Below are 25,445 nucleotides of genomic sequence, written 5' to 3'. Positions count from 1 at the left end.
TCGCAGTTCAGTGGGTGTGTTTCTTTTGTCCTTCGTATTTTTTTCTTTTTAGTCCCGGCACAAGGGTTTTATCGCTTTGAACAAAGTAGTACCAACCAGCTCGGATTTTAACCATGTTTAGTCTCATACGACCTTGCAGGGACAATTGGGTGAAGGCGGGGTAGTTGGCAAGCGTCCATGGTATGTGAGCAGCAAGAGCAACACGGACGGAAGAATTGAGCAGTCGTCGCCATGTCAATTCTTACGTCCTTGTCGTTCTTGCTGCTTACATACTATGGATACTTGTATGGATAGTTACCCAAAATTCCCGTCCCGGGATCTCGAAAGGATTGCGGGTTGATGAGGAAGTGAGTGTGTAGATGGGGGCGAAGGGACATAATACAAAAGAAAAAGCTGAAAAGAGAGACTATTTCCACATTCGTATAGAGCCCCAAAACGCGAGAACATGCGTAATGTATGATACCTATTATGCCATTTTTATTGCGCTAGTCGATATTTCCCCCCAATTTTTACAGGCGCGTGAAACGAACATTTTTCGCGCCTGGTCCCCCTTTTCTCGCTGTGTGTCTGGGTGTTACCCTACGTCCCACGGTCCCAGTTTTTCCTTTTCTTTATAATTATCATCATCATTCTTTTCTGCCGTGGTGATGCCGTATGAACGACAAAAATACAGTGTTGGGAAAAGTTACTTGAAACGTAACCCAGTTACAGTTACTGCACGAACAAGATCACTAGGTACGTTTACTCTGCAGAAATAGCTAATTCAGTTACAGCTACAGGTACTTACACATACACACACATACATTGGATGATGATGAGGTAGGCAAGTACTTACAATTACTTCTCAAATTGCTGAAAACAATGACTCAAGTTCAAAAGCTTTTATTCCAAGGGCAATGTGAACTACTTTGTACTCCAAGCTTTGTCTCTGTAAGTCTGAGCCGCTTATGTTCCAAAGCATCCCTACCAACGCTGAACAGCCGCGCTCAACTGGTGCGGGACCAGCGCTTCTTCAGCTGTTTCCTTGTCATCAGAGTAGTGGTAATGTGGTAAGTTACCTCCCTATACTTCAAATATAAGCCCTTAACTATAGTGGCGTTTTTGTTATCAGGGTTTTCCGAAGCAACGTAAATGACTCATTACGTGGCGGCGAACCGTCCCTCCTCATCATGCACTAACGTATACATATGTCCGCCCAAAGTAGAAAACTTTTTCTCGGCTAGCTGCCCGTTTCATACATGAGGGAAGGAGCGGAGAATACTTTTTATGTCAACAACAGATTAGTGATGATGATGTAACGGAATGTTTTTATGTCAAAGACGTATAGGAAAGGCTGCACACTGGACTCGGCGGCGGCTATTACAAAAATTCGTAGCGTCACTGCGCAGCAAAGAAAGGAGTCGTCTGTAGCATCATTTCTACATATGTGGGTCTGAACGCCTGTCGCTCTCTGAGCACTAATTTCTGCGTTCGGGGAACTTGTCGTTCCAGCTCCTGCCACTCCGCTATCCCCACAAATCGAAAAGCCGGGATTTTATCGGATACGGTGCAGTTATTTCCTCCTGACTCTATCAGCTACTCATGGACCCCTCGACCACGCCCTCTCGGACGTCACAAACTACAGGAGCAAGTTTATGAAGGGCGTGAGACCAGGTAATTGATGTACTGCGACGAAGACATATAGAGGAGGGCGAATAAACTTGTGGGACGAACATACGATTTATTCTTATGTGTCGATCACGAAACGAATGGTGCTTTAGCGATAGTCACCCCATTTATGAACAGTTTTGGGAAACGCGTCTTATCAAGTATAATAACACTTGGGCGACGAAGGAAAAAAAATCACAGTCCAGTCTGGTAGTAGTGGGAGCACAATAAGTCCAGGGAATGAAGCACTCTTTGAAATAAAACTTTAATATACGCAAGCTTTCGTGCAGAACCTGCACTTCATTAGGTGAAGATACAAACTCTTCATCCGATGAAGTGCAGGTTCTGCCAGCCCTCCACAACTCCCCATAGAGCCCATAGTATAGCTAAATTCACACAACACTGGGCACACGACCAATGAGAGTGCAGCGATTGCTTCCTCAATCCTCCAATCAGAAGTCTTTCCGTCCGGCTCGCAGCCCGACCGGTTCTGGCTGTTGCTTTCCATACTGGCTTGTACCGGCTACCCCTCACCTCTAAGTCTACTAGCTTTCACGCACGTCGTAAAGTTATTCCGTGATTCACAAACAGCTGTGAAAAGTGTCGTAATGAACAAATTTATTTATACTGACACAATCGGCAGGTTGACACATATACATGCACTGAGCGTACTGAGTCCATTGCGTAGCGCTTCCTAGCACACTGGAACAAAGTTCTAACTTGCAAAATACGCATATCGACACAGCTTATTCCCAGCAACGAACAACTGTCACATACTTGCGCACATTTGCATGATCACCATGTCCTTCCCTGCTACACGTCAAACATAAAATGCTGCTTCATGAATCGGATTTTCTTGTCACCGCTATGCAGATCTGACGGCGCTCGGACATATTCATCGAGCCAGAATTCACGACAACACTTCAGTTTGAAATCCGATTGGCTCTTCGTAGACCGATGCTTGTGGCGAGAAACAGTACAACACGATCAAAGGCACCATAATACACGGATAAAACGGCGATCGGCGAACGCACTTGCCTCCCAACGAAAGACACTGCCAACGGGGCGCCCACCGTTCAGATTTCAAATGAAACCGCCGAAGGAGAACGCAGCACGCAGGCGAGGAAGCGCGAAGTGCCGCTTTCAAATTCTGGCAACCAATCCGGACACGCTTGTGGCGTCCGACCAATGGAGAGGCACGGATTGCTTCGTGCGCAGTAACACGCATTTTGATACAGATTTTGCGAGAGCTGTGGGGGGCTGGTTCTGCACGTAAGCTTGCGTATATTAAAGATTTATTTCAAAGAGTGCTTCATTCCCTGGACTCATTGTGTTCAAAGTGTAATAAATGAGTTGAAAACGAAGTGACGTAAAGCGACGTCTTTCACTAGCCCTGTCTCATTCTGCTATTTTCGGGCAATAAAGCGGGTCATGGGCTATCAATGTTGGGTAAGTTCCCATATTGTTCGTGCTCCTGTATAAAAATGTCACCGCTATAAGCGGAGGAAAAAATACCCGGGACTAAAAGGATACCTCCCCACACGTCATATATAAATCGTAGGAGCTACGTTAGACGAAAATATGCTGGTTTCATATGATCGATGGTTGAAAAGAAATGTGAAGGGGAATGGCGTTGGTCGCAGTTATTTGCTGTGCTTTCAGCAGCCACTGCGACACTGGGATGTCCGCAGTCAAAGACGAGAAACCCAGCCCGTGGCAAAATGCTGGACTTGCAGATGGAGACCGCAGCACAAGTGCAGAAATGAATTCAAGGGCAGCCTTCGGGTCAAACAAAAAAGAAATCCCGGAAATGATAAAGAGTTGCACTTGTTTCTTGTCTGAAGGCTTAACAGAGATTGCGCTGAATGCTCAAGATTAATTATGCACCTTAATTAACGATTGCACTAATTACTGACACACCACTACCTTTGAGTAAGCCCCATCTGGAATAGATATATTCCAAGACGTTTCCAAAAGAAAAATAAGTCTCAAATTTAAGAAACTCGTGGTCAGTCTTACGTGACGCACACTGTGTCAGCTAACCAGCGCTTCTTTTAACAACGAGATGATTCGGGCGGTTTTCTCTCTCGTATCTAGAAGGATTGAAACCTCGGTAGACGGCTGTGATGTTTTAACACATTGTTGTCAACCCCCCTTACAGCCTTAATTAGATGGCTTCATCCACTTTATTACAGGCTCTCGAGCGATACGGCATTGCAGTTCAAGAACCAGCACAGTTCTGCAGGTGTAATCGTGTTGAAAATGTTTTGTACGATGGCCATAGATATTGTTAATGAAATTGTGCAACACGGATATGCTGTGTCGTCAAAAATGCTCTTGTACATGTAGACCTATTCTAAAACGGGCACATAACCTCGCACTAGCATTTCATATTCTGTTACTTCCGTGCAGTACCAAATTAGCGCTCTAACCTGTTTGATGGAAGGAAAGCTGGTTACGGCATGCGCAGCGGGAGAGCAAAATAATTATCAATTACACGTTGTATTCTCCAACACCTTCATATTATTTGAAACAGAGCCCGATGAACGTGCTCAACACTGCTCATCGATAAATATCTAGTTTTAACCCCTCTTATCAGGCAAGTTTTTAGCTAAGCAAGAGCATCGACTTGAAAAATGCCAGCCCGGTTTCGTGTAATCAATCCCGGTCCCGATTAATCTCAATTCTCCCCGGAGGTCCCTTTGTAGACTTTAGCGCTCCCCGGGCTCTGTGAGGACCGCCTCGCCGAGGACAGATATCTCTGGCAACAACAATAATAAACTCTCTCTCAAACTCACTGCCAACACACACACACACACATACATTGGATGGTGATGGGGTGGGCACTACCAAACTGGGCACACATGGACGGCTTTATAGTGCATTGCACTTCTGAATTACACTTGGGATCACATCATTTTTGTTGCACGAGCTCTTCAAATTTAAAGAATGTTCCGGCTTCACCGGATTCAACTGCACGTTTGAAGCCGTATGAGGAGTGGAGTGAACGAGTAAAATTGTGAAACTTTTATGGTGAGGTGCATGCATTTTTATACGAGGACGAGAATCAAAGAAGTTGATGTTGATGTGGACGGGAAAAAATTAATAGTACGTCACACGACAAATTCGACAACTCCCGTAAACAGACCTTCCTCCCCCCGGCCGCAGAAAAAAATGAGAAAACAAAAACCCGCCGCTTTCGCTATAAATATCGGCCAGAGGTAAAATAATCGGTTATCGTAGCCCACAATGGATCACACGGTTCTAATAGACTGACTCCGACGCACTGCTCCGAATAAATGTCACAAGCGCTGACCTGACACGGCAGCATCCCTCGTGTCAGGTGGCCAAGGACCTAGCACTTTTACGAATTACACGCCACGATGTCGTTGTTAAGTGGTTACTCTATGCGGTAAGGCCTGTTGCGCTGGGCCAGGTGGCGCAGCAAACCTTGTGTGTCAGCGCCGCTAGTGGTGACCTTTTCAAGACACGGCCGCTCCCTAGCAGACGACACTCAGTTACAGTGCCCTAGAAGATTGTAGTGGAAAATGCGACGCTCCCTCTGTGAGGCTCTTGAGGCGGATGCCGCTGTGGGGCGCTGGCGTAGTTACCCCGAGCAGAAACTGGCGCCGGCGTATTGGGTTATCGCACTTCCTATGATTGTTATTTGTGTGTGCGTGTCTCTCTGTGAATTATTCCTTGTTACCTCTTTCAAAAACTTTTACTACACGACACAGTTCTACCGGCATATGCCACATAAAACAGGAAGCACACGCAATGAGGGAGACAGGTTTATGCTTTCAGTTATGGAATGATCGCAGGCTATGACGATGTAAAGTTGGCTGATAAGTACAAGACAAAAGATTATAACGACCACAGAGTATGAATATATAAAAAAACAATGAAACTGCAATTAAATGCAACATTGGATGCACATAATGTAAAGAACAAAATTAATTACTGGCAGGTAAAAATGACAAGTTTTGTGCAGCGACTGAGCTTCGGATATTTTGCACAGTAGCGTTTCTGTGCTTTGGCTCGATTCAGCGACTTAACAAAAAAATGAAGCCTAGTGGTGACATAAAATACCATAACTTCAGCATTCAGTTGCTTGCTATGTTCAGTGCAATAAATGGCATCCTGTCGAGTTCTATGAAGAAGTGCAATGACGTCCATAATGCTTTCATGGTGAAGTTCCTGCGTACTGAAGCAGCTGATGGTAAACACGTTTTCCAAATTTTCCACGAACCTAAGCATAAAGCCTGATGGATACAACAGGCCCCCCTTATCTTTCAGCTGAGTCAGCTGAGCTGCCTGCAGGTTCTGTACATCATTCTTGTCACTAAGCAACAACTTTCTACACATGTCACAATTTGATTTAGACAAGAATTTTCTGGCAACATAGCCAGAGCTCTATATAAAAAATTAGTCTTTGGTGGCTTCTTGAGGAGACATATGCGACATGGTCTGTTGACTTTTCAATTACATGTTTGGCGCTGCTGAGGTCACCATCTCCAATGAACTTGTCTATCAGAGTCTGCTTTGCGCATTTGTATTCCTCTATGCCGTTTGTACTGAGCCAACGCCTCCTCTATAAATTTATAGAGGAGGCGTTGACTGAGCAGAGCATCTAACACGCCGGGCTCCGCATTTCCATTTGCAACAGATTTTGCCATACTATAAAAGCTAAGGCAAGAAACAGTTATCAAAAACTGTTGTGGTGTTGGATGTGACAGCCTGGGGATTGCCTCACGATGCCAAAAACGTTGTCAAGCGGACCTTGACTTTGTGATGTCACGATGAACTTATACCCGACGTGCCTTGTTATGTAGTCCATCAGGGATTTTTAAGCTCGACAGAAAGCTACCCGGGTAGCCAGTCTTGCAACGGGGCGCGAAACAATGTGTCTCTAACTTCTTTTTCTTCTCCATCGAGGACTAGCACACTCAAATACCAGCAAAATTACCAGGAAGCTTCACTATTTTGATGCGTCACACATCGCCTTCTTTCGGAGTCACCAAAGCATCACGCAAACCATGCAAAAATAGCAAAAACGCTGCAGCGGACATAGGCGCTTCACAGTTTCTCCTCGGGAATTCGACAGCAGCGCCAGGAGATCCAGCAGCGGCCGTCCGCTCGTCCTTCCTCAGCTATCGGGCTGAAACCGGTTCCGCTCTTTCCACTATACTCTTCTAGGGCACTGTAACTCAGTCTACGCTGACTAACTTGGTGTGGCGTTATCGTTTATCATCTGTTTTCCGGATAGAAAAAAGTCAAAAGGATCGACAAATTCTTTCTAAAAAAGTCGCTGAAACATGTGTACAATGCGCGGCACCATGTACACATGCAGAACGCGTGTATGTCGCGAATGACGCTGTTTGTTAGGGTATTTAGTGTGCTTCTCTGGTGCACTGGGGGTGCCAAAGTATAAATTTCATTCTGAGAAAAATCAGGCTTAATAAGAACGTGGCCAAGATTAATTCGCAGGGTGCTCACCGAATTCAATGGGAACTTAACAAAACGCTCGCCGCTATAATTGAACAATATTAACGGGACATCTAAAAGAAACATAAAGTGTTTTGTGGTTCAACACCCAAATAGTTGCTCTTTCCTGGGACCTCAGAGCGAACTTCTCGCCTATTTAGATTTGCAATCAGCTATCATATGTCCGCCTCGTTGAAACAGACGTCTAACTTTTTCTTAATGCGTACGGAAACAAAGGTTGTGCACATATACACGACGCTATATATTGTATATGTATATGTTTGTAAGAGCTCCAAAGAGCTCCGGCTATATTTTTTCCTTGTATGTGTGTATATGGTGTATATATACCATATAGTTTCTGGTGACGACGACCCAGTGAAAGAATTCACAAAAACAAGTGAGCTGGTGAGTGTAATTCATGACCCGGAGACTAGGGACGACGAAAACAGACACATACAGATGTCTCCAAACGCCATCTGTGTGTGTCTGTTTTCGTCGTCCCTATAGACTCGAGATCTTACTATTCACAGCGATTTCGGAAAAAAAAAAAGAAAAAACGGCGCACTCTTTGACGCGTCCTACCCGTTGCTATCAGTTATGCATACGGGGCGAGAGCGGCCGCGTATCGTAGCATTCCCACGGTAGGGGTCAGAGTGGCGCTCCAGTCGCCTTCCTTAAACTTTAGCGCAACAGCCCTATACCCCATATGAGGACCCCGTGAAGCCGTTTCTCGGTGACCTAGACGCCTAGACCATACGGGAGTCGGAATGACAGTCATTGGAATGTTGGAATGACGTGTGCTTTCAAATGTTGCCGATAGATGGCACTCGGTGGCTGACTTGGACTCCGTGGAACTCATTATTTACATATTCTCCTAATTTTCTTTCGTCGTTACTAATAATTCGGCGGATTTTAATTCCGCCGAAAAATTAGGACGTCCACAAAAATGTTTGCACGCAATAATGAGATTAGGCGAAGCTTGAACATTGAGAATGAAGAGAACGGAGAATAAAATTTCCGAGGACGGGAATAGGAAGGCCAAAGGACGAAACTTGAACCGTCTTGAACATAACAGTAATATGCAAGCGAGCTGAGGTTTGTACTTGACGCTGGCAGCATGTCCCCCGAGCTTGAAAAAAAAAAAGACCAATTGACATTCTCAGACATTGACATTGACTCCATTATGTAAAAGCCTGAGTCTGGACACACAGAGGGAAGACTCAGGCTTTTACATAATGGAGTTCTTCCTCCAACTTGCTAGAATATACGCCATCTTGTCAGTTGACATTCACTGCTCAGCCTCGTATTTATGTTCTATCTTTTCCGAAAATTGGCAACGTCAGCAACTCTTCTTGTTTCAATCGGGCATCCTACCGCATTTCCAACTTCTTAACGGGCTTTCTCTATTTGTCCATATTTTTCTTTTCTAATTCTAATCTAACCTATTGGGTCGTTAATTATGAAATGTCCAATATCGAATCAAAAGTTGGGTTTATTTATATCACAAACAAGAAGCGGTACAATGAATCAAAGTACGTAGATGCCTAAACTATGAACACATTTTTACCATCTTGACGGTAACTTGTTGATGTCAGCATGTGAAAGACAGTTACAAACCAGAACGTGCGTTCCAAAGGGCAGACTTGTATGTATCTTGAGTACGTACTCAAAATACAGTATTTTAAATACTTTTTTGCGTTTTTTTGGTACTCTACTCAATACTTTTTGCAATGAGTATTTTTAAAATGTTTAAAATACTTTTTCCAGTATTTGCTACTCAGTACTCAAAATACTTTACTTCATCGTCAAGCCGCATCCAGCACACTTTCCCCCCTGTGCCCAGATTTTTAGTTCACTGGGACTTAGCCCCCTTTTTTCTTTTTTGGAGGGGAGGGGGGAATTCGCGTCTATAATTTATCCTCCTGTACAATAGGCTGGTCCCACGCTTGGCCTTCCTTGTCAATAGCCCGACCCCTTCGTCTGAAAACCGTTCCTATTTAGGTATCCCCGCATTTATTTCCTTCGTCGCCAAAGCAATAAACAGGCGCCAAAGTTGAAAGACCCCAGCTGACATACAGGAGGGATTACGAAGTGGTGGGTCAGAACATATCACCAAAATTTGCTTGAGTTCACCAAAGTTCATCAAACATCACCGAGGCCTCGCAAATAAAAGATATCCTTAAGTACGGCGCATGAAGTTCATTCCTTTCGTTTGTATGGCAACGTTCAGAATACGCGTTTCACTTACTGCAAATACTAAAGTACTATAAAGAGTATCTTAAGTACTTGTTAGTGTATTTAGTAGTCTACTAAAATTACTTATAGTTTTGAGTATTTTGTACTCTATTTTAAATACTTTTACGTGAGGTATTTAGTATCTTATTTTAAATACTTTTGCGCAGTATTTTCTACATATCTGCCAAAGGGTGAGGCTGTACCTTCACAATAAAAAATGACCTAGTAACTGTACAAGTGAGATGACAGAGATATCGACTGTAAAACTTAGTACATAAGTGACATTTCATATTTCACATTTATTTCACGTTTCTTTCATGGCCTAACCTCAGTTTGGTTCTTTTTAATTTAGTATTTCCAGCTTCGCTTCTTCAACTGCTCTGACTTACAAAACGCCCTCCTATAGTACGAGCAACAATCCTCAGGGCGTCAGATGTGTCACCGGTACCGGTGAAACAAATGCAAGAAAGGAGATGTTCCAAACTCTCCCGCTGTCGACTAATTACGACATATTTGATGTTGACTTTTAAAGTATTTACTCTCTGCCACCCCCGTCTCTTCGGGCGGGAAAGAAAAGTCCGTCTACGTGGATCGTCGCGTATTTTCAGAACCTGCAACCGTGTTATTGCTTGGCGCCCTTTCTGAAAAACAAGTTTCTCGAATGCCGTTCTCCACGTCGGCATTCACGTAACGGAAGTGACGTCTCCTCCAAGTATCACGGCCAATGAGATTCTTCTAATCGCCACCAGGGGAACGAGGCATTTTTCGATTAGCGCGGTCTCGTCTCCGCTCTTTCCCGCGGCGTCTAGCAGTGGCTGATGGACGGATGCCGTGGGCAAAAATTCATCTTGTTGTCAATCTAGATCTCCTCCTGTGAAAACTGTGCGCACCAACTTGGATTTCCAAGAAGATCCTTTGTTACGGAATGTGTACACTTGGTTGTGTTGCGTGATTAGGGTTGTGTATAATTCTTTGTTCACGCGTGACATCATCGTTTAGTATGTGGCACGTAGAAAAGGTGATTGTGTAATTTTGTGCGGAGTCCTTGACATTGCCGACCAGGAGTGAATCGAAAGCAATTTTCAGTTCGTCCTCACTCGCAGTGGCTCGCTCGAGATGGGAATAATTGTACATCGAAAGAGTGTCACTTCTCCAGCGGATATTTCTCGATCGTGTTGAATGATTGCCAGCAAGTGACGAAATATGTGCGAGAAAAGTTGCTCTCCTGAATATATAATAGGCTGAGTTTTGTGCTTCTCGTTCCGTGTTGTGACTCTCTCCTTCTGACCTGTTCGAGACACATTTGTGCAAAGGAGAAAAACATGATAATCCTGCGCTAAGCCGAGTGGTTATGCCGGGCACGTTGTACGACCCTGCGGCGGCCTGTTTTTACGGTGGGTTTCTTCCAAGCGTTGTATTGGGAAGACGTTGTGCTCGGGAGACGCTATTGTTGGCTCACCCGTCTTTGGTTCAAAGGGGCCACCTGCAGTTGACAACCGGCACTGTACTTAGGAGGATTTTATTTCTCTCTGTGTTATGACAACATATTGTGTGACAGCTTCTCAGGACCATTTTCACGTGCAATAGAAGAGGCCAACAAGAGGTAAACGTGCCCTTGCAACGGACACTGCACGTAACACCTGACAAAGAAATTGATCTCTAACGAGGACCATGTCCTTCCGTCGATCTGTCCGCCCCGAGTCCCCAGTGGCTCCCGGTAGTCCAGGTACCAAGGCTCGGGGTGTTCGCCACAAAGCAATAGGATTGATCCGCCGTACATTGGGCAATTTGTCCAACAGTTCGACACCCGTCGGTAGCTGCGAATCACTTCCGGACATGTTCATCAACTTCAACGTATGCAACAACGGCAGCAGACCCTGCACGCCTACCATTGACCGTCCAATTCGGGTAAGAAGCCACTCATAATCATTGCTGTGCAACGATAGAATGTCAAAGCCATACAGCGTTGGGTTGGTAATATTTTCGCGGAAAAACGCAATTTTTCTGGTGCGACTCGTTCGCAGTCCTTTCAGGATTCACGGCTCTCATTTAGCAGCCCCCACACTAGTGCCTAATTATTACTAGTAAAGACGCCCATGAATAGCATCCCGCATTCAAAAGCGTTCCACGAGGGATGACAACAACAGACCGCAAACAAACCTGATGGCTACTAACTGAAGGGCGAATGTAAAGATCTCCACCACTATCTGCTGCATCAGGACGCAGTTCTCATTCGTCTCAATTTACGAAACAACGTTTAAGAAACAGTGCTCTTCCTGTAGAACTTAAAAACTGTCATAGTTTTCATGGCGAACTATAAGTACTGTTCTTCAAAAAAATCGAAGTAATTTGTTTATTTATTTATTTATTTACGGTATACGAGCCCAATAACAGCACATGACCAGGCAGTGGTGCCCTACAAATACGAGGCATAACAGTAAACATGCAAACGGTTAAACCTATATACAAACATATTAATAGTGCTAGAAGGAAGATAACTGGAAGATGAGACTGACAAACCATTGAAAGTAAGCGAGTGAAATAATGATAATCGCAAAAATTATCTACTTCACTACACTTGAAATCATTATAAAGGCACTGCATGCGCCCTGTGGGCCTTGGTAATGCTTTGAGTACTCCTGTAAACCTTTCAATATATGTCGGTGAATATAACTCTCACTTCTGGAGGGATTTATTTCATTTCCCATTTCACTTTTTCACCGAAGAAAGGAATCTCCTATGAAAATTAACTCGTGTTTTCCATAGCGCGGCATGTGTTGTGAATTAATGTGTGTGCCCCTTAGCGATTCCGACATTTCACACTCACTTGATCGAAACTTTTCAACTACATGTTCAACTCCATCATCATACTCATCTCTGTTCATCATCTCTCACCTGTTTGTACTCTCTGTGTGTAAGCGTACTGGGCTAGCCAGTTGGACTTGATCGAAACCCTCATCCCCATGTTTTTCTTTTTCACATCGCCATCGTGTTTTCCACTTACTACCCGATGCTTGCAAAGTTACAACGCAGGTGTGCCCTGTTTGCGGAAGAATGGTTGTTCCTCTCAGCCGCGTTGATGGGAAGACGACAGCGCAGTTCACCGTGCAGAGCATTATAAGTCATTATAAGAATTGACGCCTTCTAATAAGCAGGGGAGCTGGACGGAAAGCCATACTCAAGAACCTGATACAAAATGATTTTCGTCGTGTTCCTCTCTCAAGTACGAATGTAAATTATGTACGGGATGTGCAGACAGCTATACAGTATCCGATCCTGTGTTTGAATTGGGGAGTACATTCAGCGGCAACAGGGAAACGATGAATGGTACGTAATTGGCACCGAATACACAGAGGCCTGATCATAATGTCCCCATGCACACCATTGCCGCAGAGACGCGATGGGCACTCTGTATCTACCGCGCATATTTTTTTACCTTACCCATCATAGATAGTCAGAATGTAACTGAAAGCTATCCTTGAAACACAACCCCATCGACAGTCATTGTCAGTCGGGTGGGAAACACCAAGTGGAGACCATGGTTTCCTCAGAAACCAAAACCGGGGGGGGGGGGGGGGGGTCACTGAGCTTCCAAGAGGGGAATGTACATGTGTCTGGTTTATGAGTATATGAGCCAGGAAAAAAGAGAAAAATTCATTTCGCGCTACGGCAGAATGAAATGAGATATATCACGGAAATCTCGTGCCATATATAGTATACCCATAAGCGTTCCGGAAGGGGGCCAAAGCTCACCTGTGGATCGAGACGCTCTTTAGCTGCAGGTCATCATGATTTATGCTCGGGTGCAATATGAATCGTATCGAACGCGGTCTAGTGTTTGTTACCCTCCTCCCCCTCCCTCCGCAAACCTTGGAAGCCCTCACCTGGAGAAACTCGTCGGAGCATCCAGTATACAAGAATCTAGGTTACCTAGGCTTTTGTCCGTCCCGCCATAGAATTCGCTGCAGCCCTATGAGATCCTCAACAAAAATAATAGCCGACAAACTCGAAAAAAATCCAAAATTTGGCGGTGCGCATTTGTTTTTTCAATGTCTGAGAACTGAATCTATTACGGCATCACTGCATAACACAAATCTACCCCTTCTCGCCGAACGACGAAAAAATATTCCACTAAAACGTCTCTGCAAAATTTATTTGAGCTTCGTAAAAGTTCCTAAGGATAGATATAGGTGAACGAACTCCTCGTATAAATCACAACCACACTTACCTGGCACACATTTTACGTTTTCTTTTTTTTTTTTAGAAAACAATAAAAGACAACAACAACAATAAATGAAGGGGAAGTGATGATGACAATAAACAAGCGGAACCATCCTCTCCCCAAAGGTCGTCCCTCCAACTGTGGATGCTATTTTCGGCTCATTGTGATACGTTGTGACATTGTAATATTTATGTTTAATTCCCAGTCATGTAATATCCCTTGAGGGCTGACAGTATTCATGAACGAATCATAAATAAAAATAACAACAAAGGCGATGTCTTTAGGTGGTAAGCAGAAAACGAAAGCAAACGCTCTCTTCCGTGGAGTGACTTACTTGTCGGGAATTTATGCGTATCTTTTTCTGCTTAGTATTTTAGTCTGTACGCGGCGTTATCTTTACCGGAAACCGAAGGTCAGACATCCAGCAGATTACTTGATAAAATACGGAAGATTGCAGGGTTTCAGGAACGCATCACGAAATCGATAAAGAGAAGCTACCTGCGAAGGTGCCGTAGAAAAAACGTATTTTTAAAATGAAAAGGAAATGTATTAAAAACGGGAGATGAATGTACGACATTAGCTTGTGCAGCCGTAACTGTTTCTTTCCTCGACTGGTTCTCGTAAAAGTGACCCCATTCACTCCTGTACTTTCTAGTACTCGTCGACAGGTGACGGTCACAGTAAAGGAAACAGGGAGGGTATATTACCAATATTGGAGATGTAACGATAGCAGAAACGCATTCCAGGATCCACCATTACCGGAAATGAAAATGATTATCCGGTATTGAATTCGGGTAATGGCTATTCCTGTTCTGCCAATACCCGAGTGACTTTTATTGATTTATTTTGGTTCCCTGTGCCACGAATTCTACAGGCGAAAATGTATTCTTAAAATTGAGATGGTGGTGGTTGTGGTGACGTAAAACCTCTTAAAATTGAACTTGACCGCATAGCACACTCCTAGCCAACCATCATCCCGAATTATCTCCCCCGATTTTTTGAAAACAGGAGCCTTTTTGTGACACTTATGCGGAAACGTTGTTACAAAAAGGCGTACGCCTCCGCGCTTTCCACGAATCAAGAGCGATAGTGGTATCGCTCTGTACAGTGGTTGGCCTTCAGCGTGCCCAAGTTCTTTCTCTTTTTTCCATTTCTAAGAATTGGATCTCGAGGGTGCATCCACGTCCCACCCCTCAAAACACGACATAGCACAAAGACAGAAGACTTCTTTTCGCTTCACCGTGGCTATGGCACTGAGAGCCTATGAATACGACATTGGATGCAGGTCTGGTCAAGCCCATCTTGAGTTGCTCGACTCACACTTTGCGGGATGAAGCCACGTTTCTACGGCAAGATGTGTGACCGCTGATCGACACTCGGTCAAAACGGGGTGATGTCAGGGCTCAAGAAACTGTTCACCCGCAGCCCGTAACAGCTGTTCCATTACCGGAACGGAAAGGGTGTATCAGAAACGCGTATCGGAAACGAAAATAGAACGGTGTTCGTTACCCTTCCCGGTCCTCTAATCATTTCCTAACGGGTGCGAGGGACAATGCGCTGAGATTTCGATGCACATCGAAGGAACCGCCCACGATGATAGTTGTTTCGCGACGTAAAGCTACCAATTATCGTCATCATATTTTTTTTTAGACATCCGCAGTGGTCGATAAATATTTAGAATTGCAGATTGTACGATCAGCCTGCCTGGCTAAGCACCCGGACAAAACCCTAAATTGAACGTTATTTATCTCCACAAAGTGGTGATCTCATGGTCCTTTGCAAACCCTACGGCAGCATACACTCAGTAGAGTGGCTACATTTCTGGCATTTGCAGCTATACTTACAAAGGAGAGATAAGACTTCCTTGAAAATTTCCTGGGAGCAGCAATGTGCGAAACAAGTTGAAAACATAATACAGACAGTAATTGAACCTCTGTATGCAATAAGGGGATAAGTCGAATTATCACCTTTTTAGTAGTGGTATCATCTCATTTGGCCCGAGTGTGCATAAGGCCCAAGTGATCAGAACGCCCAAATGTTCATAAGACCCGAAAAGAAATTGGGCCTTTTGAGCATTTGGGTCAAATGAGCAGGGCAGGGTAAGGTGTCCAGAAGGCCGAAATGCCCAGAAGGCCATAATGGTCATATGCCCTAAAACCAGGAGGGAAGATTAGGAGTGTCCTAGATATTTTCTTTGCTCCTATGCACAATATTAAATGAATGCGACAGAGGAGAAAAAGGTAACTGAACTAAAAATATTGAGTAATAAATGTGCTGAAATGAGGAAACAATTTTTCAAGCAAATAAGATATAGATACAAATAAATATGAATCCTTACAGCGTTCAATATTTCGTTCGGTACATTTGGTAGGCTCTGTGCCTAATATTTTTATTGAATAACTTATCCGTTTGCCACATTAAAAGCTTTTCAACCTTCTCTGGAATACTGCTATGACGCACAATGAGTACCGCTTTTTCTGCGAAGGTAACCATGCCGGGCACGGCAGTAGCGTAGCCAGAAAAAATATTTCTGGAGGGGTTCAGGAGGAAATTTGCATAGGAGAGAAGGGTTTACTCCTCGTTTCCCTATCCCAAATGAGCTACCAAATGTACGATTTCGGGAGGGGTTTGAACGTAGCAAACCATGCCTACGCATGGGACCGTTTTTTCCGTTCTAACCCCTCGGGAACCATTTTTTCCGATATCGTTTGTTCCGTCACCAAATTTCGTAACTCGCACTGATAAAAGTACCGTACTTTTCTGTGTATAAGCGCCGTTATATATTAAAAAAAGTTATATGAAGAAGCCTTGCGCAGGATGATGACGCGCATATGATGACATTAGATGACGCGCAGGACTTCTTTAGAGAATTTTTTTTAAGTGTATAACGGGGCTTATAGACATAAAAATACGGTACTTTTATCAGTGCAAGTTTTGGGACCCTGAGGCAACAGAAGCCTTTCTTTCAGGTGAGGGAAGGTTGGGGCTGGCCTAGTTGAATGGGGAAATACGCTTCTGTTGTTTGCGGTTTCATGACCTCACAGGTCCATCTGATGCCTTCCTGGTTTTCGGGCCATATGACCATTTGGGCCTTCTGGGCATTAGGGCCTTCTGGACACCTTATCCTGCCCTGCTCATTTGACCCAAATGCTCAAAAGGCCCAATTTATTTTCGGGTCTTATGAACATTTGGGCGTTCTGGTCACTTGGGCCTTATGAACACTCGGGCCATATGAGATATAACCTTTAGTAGTACTGTTGCAATGACATCTACATACCAGTATGCACCTGTGAAAGAAAATTTAGGACCGTATTGCAATTTATTGTCTCTCTATAGGAGGATAAGAAACGGGATGGACAGCCAGATCCCTTTCCTACACATGCATACAAATGGTGTAGATCAAATTTTGCTACGATGCGGAAATCAACTTCGACTTCCACTCGAAAAACATGTTCTTTCTACCTCACGTGACCGTGCCAGCAGTGCTACTGAGCGTTGTAATCGGAAGAACGTGCGCGCTATGCTAATAAGTCATATTTTGCTGGCCACACAGAACATTATTTTCAAGAGCGTGCTCGTTTAGCAGTACGATAATCACGATCTAGGCTGCTTCACTGCACAAAGTGAACTTCGCCCGGCCTGGCGTCACCATGGAAGTCCGACTCGTGAAAACTGTTTTTTCCTGCACGAAAACCATGTGCGTGCGGTGTTATATAGAAAAAGGGGATATGTCATGCTCCTGGGTTTTGTTCAATTTCTGCTAAGTCACACCCCCAGAAACGATGCTAACGGGACATACATGTATAGAGTAGGCATATGCATATATGTTACACATTTTACATTTGCGTTTTTCGAGGAAACTCATCTGCAATTACTTTACCAAATATTCACTTGCAGTTTTCTCGGTATGGGATTTTTCGACTTATCCCCTTATTGCATACAGAGGCTCCATTGTGATTGCCTATATTTGTGACCACCAATATGACACATGTGACATGACACATGTGACACAATGTGACAATATGACAATTTTCACATCTAATAATCAACGAATAATCCGAATTCCTTTAGTAGGCGAGGCATTAGCACAGAAATGCTTTGTTCACCGTATGACGTTACAGGACAAAGACCGGGATGCGGAAAAAAAGTCCCCTGGAGAAAACGTCCCTGGGAAAAAAAAGTCCCCGGAGAAATCGTCCCCGCTGGGAACCTAGGTTAGAACCGGGTCCTAGGTTAGTTTTCGGGGGGGGGGGGGGGTATATGTTTATTCGCAGAAAAGGAAATGCCCGCAAGCAAGTGCCGGCTTGCTACTCCTTAAAAAAAGGAAGAAAAAAAAACAGGTTTTCAGATGTTGGTTAGGTTAGGCCTTTTTTTTTACAGTTCACCATGCGGTGGAGGGAGCTACCCACAGCTGGGCACGCGCAAATTATTTTCTTGATACTTTTCTTGCGGGCACGATTTCTTCGGGGGTCATTTTTTCCTCGGGACGTTTTCTCCGGGGACATTTTTTTTCTGGTGACGATTTTTCCTACACCCGACCGAGACCACAGATGTCGACGGTTGTTCGAGATTGTGAAAGATTTTGCTCGACATGAAGGACAAGTTTAGTAGTGGTTACGACAGGAGCATAACCATGAATTACCAGTTTGGGTTGACTTCCCGAGCACGTGTCTCGTGTCCCGGTGGTTAACTAACCCACCGGGTTGTTCGCAGAATCTCGGCAGGAATATAACAGTCAACCATGCCTGCTACCTTAGCCTATAGGTCATTGAAGTCATTGAAATTATTGATTACCAGTCAGTAGACGCGAATACACGTTAAGCAGCAAAACGACGCTTTATGGTAGTTGGATCCCATCAGTCGGCACAGATTGTTGCAGTGACGTTGCAACAGTATTGTCACGAAGTATTGGTCACATCCCATGTCATCATCGCTTATCCTTCATTTATTGTTGTTGTTGTTAATGACCGCCTTCGTTATGCCTCAACAATGTTATGGAAACAACTTGCAAGAATGTGGCATTGCATTGCTGATATGCAAGTGCGAGGACCGCCTTCGTTATTTTGCGACAATGTACAGAAGCAACGCAAAAATGTGACATTGCGACGTTGATACAACATTGGTTATGATAAGTTATTTTACTTTGCAGCGACGTTACAAAACCAACACTGGAGGAGCACTGTAGTGTTGCCTCGTTGATATATGTACAATGTACCGCACTATGCTTACATATTTAGTAATCGTCCTGGGCAGACTTCATGGAAATGGTACCGACAGTCGTCTGGAAAATGTACCGGAAAACCGTGCACACAGGGGCACTTGTGAAATTTGTTCATAGCTGTGGGGTGGACACAACCTTCTAGGATTCTCTCTGCATGATCTTGGGATAATTGTGAATATTAGACTTCTAGCGATCATGCGAATAGTGGATAATTGTGAGTAGTGTACTGCTAGTGAACATATGAATAGTGGACTTCTGAATAGCGTACATGTGCATAGTGAATAGCCAATTTTCGAGTAGAGCACATGAGAAGTATTCTTTTTTTGGGGGGGTGAGAATGTATGTTAGGAGTAGCAGAACAAGTCGGGAGACGAGTTCAGTTTCTCCTCCTCTTTTTTTTTCCTTACAGACAACCAAACAAACGAACGCTCAAGGGCTGTGGTCGCACCATAGTTGTACCTAACGCGTTACAAGTAACTCGTTACTTGGTAACGGTTACTTTTTCTGGTAACGAAGTAACGATTCAGTTACTTTTTCAAAAATGGTAATAGTAACGGAATCAGTTACAAAAATTGGTAACTCGTTACTGACGTTACTCGTTCTTTTTCTTCAGCACGGGGAAGCACATTTCGGCACTCCGTGTGGCGCAATGCGTGCAGATTCGACCTGCGTGACGTATGACTCCAAGCGTTATTGCAGTCCCTCGCTGGAGGTGTTGTTGATATGCTGAATCGTCTTAAACGAAGAACCCTTGTCTTTTCTATTGTTTTCGTAATCTCCGACTTTTACTCCTTCCCAAGAATGGGCACCAATTGTGCTATGGCTACAAAAAAAAAAAAAAAAACGCGTTTCGACTACTAGCCTTTTCTGAGCGCCCCAAATTATGACGCAGCCCCCGGTCTGTCTTTGGGAACCGTTGGTGATCGGTGGCACGAGAACCAGTGTCTTCTCTTGTGTTTTCACAATCTCCGATCACCCCCACTTCGGAGTGCAATGACCTGCAAGCGACGGCATGTTTGCTGGCTCCTCTAACTACGCGGCAGTAACGTAAAAGTAACACGTTACCTGTGAGTAACGAGAACTCGTTACTTTTGTATGTTGGTAACGAGTAACGTATTTAGTTACTTTTTTCGGAAGTAACGGGTAACGGTACTTAGTTCCTTTTTATTGGTAACGGGCACAAGTCTGGGTCGCACTGACGCTATGGAAGAACGCCATAGCGAGGGTCCAAGCGCGCATTCGCATGCGCTTAACAATGGATTGTGTAGAATTTCAAGTTCTGGGTTAGATTAATTTTCTTTGAGCGTGTGTCGTCCTCGTATCGATCCTTTCGTCCACATCGTGCGTCTGCTCCCAGAATATAATGTCTCTCACAGTCTGCATTAATTCTGTCCATAGTGGTTACACTAAACATTCTCGGAAATCTTTTTTTTCTTCGGCATATTGCCTGCATTTACGTTTTTTAAAATTTAGTTTTCAGTTCCTACGGAAGGATCTGTTGTTGCAATATAGCATGGTTAGGATATTGCTTCAATAGCATTTCGTCAGCAACCTAACTGTAATGTTCCCTGACTGCAGCATGTGAAACATAGTCTCAGCAACATAATCGTAATGTTTCTGACATAATTGCCAGTTCTGACTGGGTCGGGACTAACCTCTCCATATTTTTCTTTCTTTTCCAATCCAATCCAATCCGTAATATTTCTAAAATGCATCGTCTGAAAATGCTGCACCAACATTGAACTAGAAGCATTGCTGCAACATTCCATTTGTGCATGAAACGTTGCCTCAACATTTGAACACATATCGTCAAAAACGAACTAATAAATTACGGGTGTACATCATTTCGTTGAAACGTAGCCGCAACAACTGCCGTTTAACTTCATTTTCATATCTCACGTCTAATGTTTCGCGTGTAATGGGGTAGTGTACTGCTTTCTAGTGGTGAATTACCCCAGCTTATAGTCACGATTTAGTTGTTGTTGTTGCCGCAACAATTGAACATATCGTCAAAAAGAAACTGAGAAATGACGGGTGAGCATCATAGGAAGTTCCGAATGTTTCATTGTTGCTATTTATTGATGGGAATCACAGATAGAATAAATGGTGCAGCACACACACACACACACACACAAATAGATATACGATGATGAGCTGGGGCTGATGCCGGCCAGCAGGCTGGGCGCTGCCCCAGTGCAGCCTCGGCAATGTTGCACGCAGAAAGTGCAACATTGCAGCAATATGCTTGTTTCTATGTTGATACAATGTTTCAGATGTTGCCTAGGGGTAACATCTGTTACATTGTAACTGCGACGTTTCCTCAATGCACCATGTGTCACATTGCTCTCGCAACAGAATCACAAAGTTACCTCTACCCGCTATATGCGTCTGAGACACATTGATACAATTATAGTGCTGCAATGTTAATGTTAGGTCGCTGGTGCAGTGTTTTGTGAGCATTGCTATTACTTGCCAAACACCACATGAGCAATGTAACTGCGACATTTTGTCAGTGTAGCACACGTATCATTACTTCGGCAACACAATCACAGTGTGAGCTCCGTACGGATCTTTTGAAATGCAGCAAAAGCGCTGAAATGAAAACATTGCACCAGCGTTGAGTTCACGCTGCTTATTAAGCATCTTGGAAGAAACGAAATTGCAACATAGCATTGACATTGCTTGCAAAACATTGGCTCAGAAATATAGAAGCCACATTACCTCAGTGTAGCATATTCAACATTGCTTCAGTAACATCATCGCAATGTTAGCATTACGCAATCCTTGAAACATAGCATGAACATCGAAACGGTTTGGGGTCGCTACGTCCAACGAGACGTTACATACAATGCGCCCTTACAACCACCGGTGGACGTAACGGCGCATTGGATGCAACTGTGCGTTGGCTATAACGGCACGGTATTGGCTATAATGGCACGTTGGCTATAACTGCCGACATGTTGGGTGTAACCGCACGGAGGGTTGCCTTTTGGACGTAACTGCTCGTTGGATAAACGACTTCAGGGTATGTCGTGTCCGTAACTAATATGACATTGATGCAGTTTTGGAATCAGCCGCTGCGTAACATGTATCCTCGGAATGTTTTTGTTTGTTTGTTTTCGTAAGAGTCCGTCAAATTGTGTTGTTTTATGATTTGAAATGTTCACAAGTAACGGACTGCGTTGCTGTCGTGAGAGAATGAATTAGGTCAGGTCCTAAATTGCGAGGATGGTGGACAAGTTGAAATCCCCAATCTCAAAATATTCACGAAATAATATAGTTGCGCATTGGGTAAAAAAGCTGCTGGTGTCATATTCTGCTTGCCGTAATTGCCCTCGCTGAGGACGGGCTGCTCGTCACGACCAACGCAACGTGTCATTTAATGGGCAGCGCGCGTCCTAGGCAGACTTCTAACGAAACCGTACGGCATGCGCCATCGTCGGAGGAAAGTCAGGCAAAACTTCCTGGCCGGACTAGACATAACCAACACAGCTTTACGACAACGAATGCCGCAGCGCGAACGATAAAAGTGACAACAAAGCAGCTACAGAGATAACTTCCCGGAAAGCAGACGCAGCATTGCGATTTTCTGCGTTTTCAAAGCGCCGTCCATTGACAATACAAAACGCCATCTGCCGTACACCTAACGTTTTATTAATATGAGTGTTGCGGCACAAATGTGCGTTCATTTCAACTCAGAAACGTGCCTCATGCTAAACGACCTTCGCTTTGCGGTTGTACCAGTATAGCAGCTGTCTGTAAACCAATCAATTTCAATGCTACAGGTCGCTTTTTATTTATGTAGTTCGTTTTCTATTGAAAGAAGTACCCGTGAGGTACCGCGTTAACATCTAGGTTTGACACACAGGCGTCCAGCGACACCTGCGTTCTTTGCGCCGGCATTGGAACCACTGTCCCCTATATGTCTGTGGATGTAATGGAGGAATGGACGTAACAGCTCGTTGTGTATAGATTTCCGTTGGATGTAACGGCTCGTTTTATGTACTCACTTATGGATATATCGGCCAGAAATGGACGTAAGGTCTCGTTGGATATAACGGTCGTTTGTGTGTAACAGCAGTGTAGACGCAACGACTCGTTTTTGGATGTAAGAGCACGATGGACGTAACGGCGCGTTGGATGTAGTGGCACGGAATCTTTATATTTCTAGTGCTACAACCATGAATGTGGGCATGAACCATCGCTGCAACATTTCAACGTTCCGGTAACATTGATGTGATACATTTTCAACGTCTTGTGCTGTCTGGGATTGGCTCATTTTAGCTCCCGGGCACTAGCGGTTTTAGCGTTTTTAATGAAGTTTGATTGGAACGGTGCGATTCTGAGCCAGGGGCCTTTATGTAAAAGGCGCGTTATCGCGTTATCACTGACCGCCGCCGTGCTACCACGTCGCCGTTAGAGTGAAGTGTCTGTGGAACAAAGACAGAGCGAGTGGAAAGAGAGAGTTCGACCCATTTTCGATTCTTAAATACGGTGTCAGTTTGACCTGTTTAATTTCATATGCACAAAGAAAACCACCTTTGGCTAACCTTTCCCCCTTTTTTTTCCCTCTGTTCTAATAAATATATCCCACCCACCCCGTAACAAAGTAAAAGGCCAGCCACTCTCATGCTGGTTAGAATGAAAATAACGATTGTATCTCATTACGGCCCAAGTCTCATTACGGCCGATGTCTCAATACGGCCGAAAGTCTCAATACGGCCGATAATCCTTTAATCCCCAAGTTTCTCATTACGGCCAAAGTCTCAATACGGCCGAAGGTGGTCTCATAACGGCCAAATGTCAAAATGTGTATTGTAACCTGCATTGATATGCAATGTCGCAGCCAGGTATGGATAGGGCTTGCTATTCCACAAAGTAAAAAAAGAAGAATAAGATAATTAAAAAGAAAAGAATTAGGAAATAAAGGATAAACCAACAAATGGCGAAAGGAGGATGATTAAAGACAAAGATGGTAAAAAAAAAGAAAAGATGACTAACAAACGATCAAAAAGGGATGAGATGGATTACGGAAAAGTTGACTTTAAAAAATAAACAGAAAACATGAAGTTAATGCGTTCAGGGTGAGAGTGGAGCACTGAAAAATGAGACAGCACGACTTTAGTTCACAGGCTGTTCATGAGACGTGTATCGCTCAAGAAAGTTATAACTGCTTTGGTTACAAACCGCTGTGTAAGATGCCGTATACAGGGCCGAGCAGAATAAGGGGATTATGTAAGCTCACACGCGCTATGTGTCAGCGATCAGTTTGGCAGCTAGGGTGGACACCCTGTATAGCTGAGCCTGATTAGTGTGTTATTATAATATACGTATATCACTTCATGGATGCTACCCAAACTGTCGTTAATCCCTAATCCTTATGCGTATTCATGTGTATGTCTTAGACATTAGTCCTCATAACAGTTTTAAGTTACCGTCTTTGTTGTTGTGATCTCACGACTCCAGGAAATCCGGAGCATTTCTGCTTTTTCGGCAAGCAAGAGGAAGGCTACGAAGCTAATAAAAGAAGAGAAACAAAAGACGAAAGAATTTGTTTTTATGTTCATGCACAGCATGCAAAGTTCCGCCCTTAGTTCCGTATGAACCGTTATTTGAACCGGTATTTTCTAACGGTTCAGTTCTGGTTCAGCTCCAAGAGGGCGCTTGCCCCCCCCCCCCCCCGGAACATGAACTAGGGGGGGGGGGCGCCCCCTCCCCCGGAAAGTCCCGCTATGAGACTGACACCAACCTTTGGGTCTCGGCGCGCCCGGATCAAAAGAGCGAAGGGGCATCAACCCCAAAAAATGCATCTTGCAATTTGTAAAATATGTATCCGCCCACCATACTCATTATCACAGTAGAAGGTGAGGCGACGAAACACAGAGGATGACACAACACATAGCCTGAATTTCGCCCAAAGCAATCATATTCATGACCATATTCATATATTGCGCACATTTCGGGTCAAACACCGAGGATTCAATGCGTTTTGTTCCTTTTGCACTCAGTTTTCAAAGGCGTAATGCCTTCAGTTGTGCACATATTCACTGTTTAGGTTCTCTCTGTTTTTTTTTTCTTTTTCTGTTCTTCCTTCCTCTTATTTCTATACCAGTTCTGCATACATCATAGGATCCCGCCAGAGTGTGTGATTCTTCAGCTTTATTTTTGTATTCTTCATTTCTCTTTTCCTTTTCTTTCCTTCTTTTTGTTTTCTTTTGCGTTCTTCTCTTCTTTGCCTTTTTTGTCTTCCCCCTTTGACTTTTTTTTTTTTTTAATAACAAGCCGACACCCATCTGGCTTACCTTTCCTTTCTTTTTTTTTTTTTCTTAATAAACATATCCTTCCCCGGGAAAATGAAAACTCTCCGCCTCAGCACCGAGCGACATTTTTTCGCAAGCACTCCGTTGCAACTTGAGTCACTGTGTGGTTTCCTCGTAGTCACTATGTAGTCGCCTTGTACTACAGTACAAGTCACTAAAAGAGCAACCGTTCGTACGTATAAGTAGTAGTACAATCGCCAGGAAAATAGGATACTGTACGGGAATGTAACACCATTAATCAAAAAGAGCATATAGCGATTTCAACGGCCGACGTATAAATATACGGGACGACTCGAAGCGTTCTTTCTTTGCCTTC

At 44.0% G+C, this 25,445-nt stretch overlaps 1 protein-coding gene and 1 long non-coding RNA gene across 5 annotated transcripts in view; both read left to right on the top strand.

Moving 5' to 3' along the window:
- Positions 1-25,445, top strand: part of LOC135374358 (5'-AMP-activated protein kinase subunit gamma-1-like) — a 398,802-nt gene that overhangs the window by 323,483 nt on the left and 49,874 nt on the right. The gene's annotated exons all lie outside the window — the stretch shown is intronic.
- LOC135374357 (uncharacterized) lies at positions 853-3,890 on the top strand. The gene is made up of 3 exons (XR_010416856.1): positions 853-1,049; positions 1,492-1,653; positions 3,843-3,890. It is a non-coding gene; the product is annotated as an uncharacterized LOC135374357 (long non-coding RNA).

The sequence above is a fragment of the Ornithodoros turicata genome, unplaced genomic scaffold (assembly GCF_037126465.1).
Source record: "Ornithodoros turicata isolate Travis unplaced genomic scaffold, ASM3712646v1 Chromosome54, whole genome shotgun sequence".
Lineage (NCBI taxonomy): Eukaryota > Metazoa > Arthropoda > Arachnida > Ixodida > Argasidae > Ornithodoros > Ornithodoros turicata.
The sequence above is the reverse complement of the archived record's forward strand: the minus strand, read 5'-3'. Positions and strand labels throughout refer to the sequence as shown.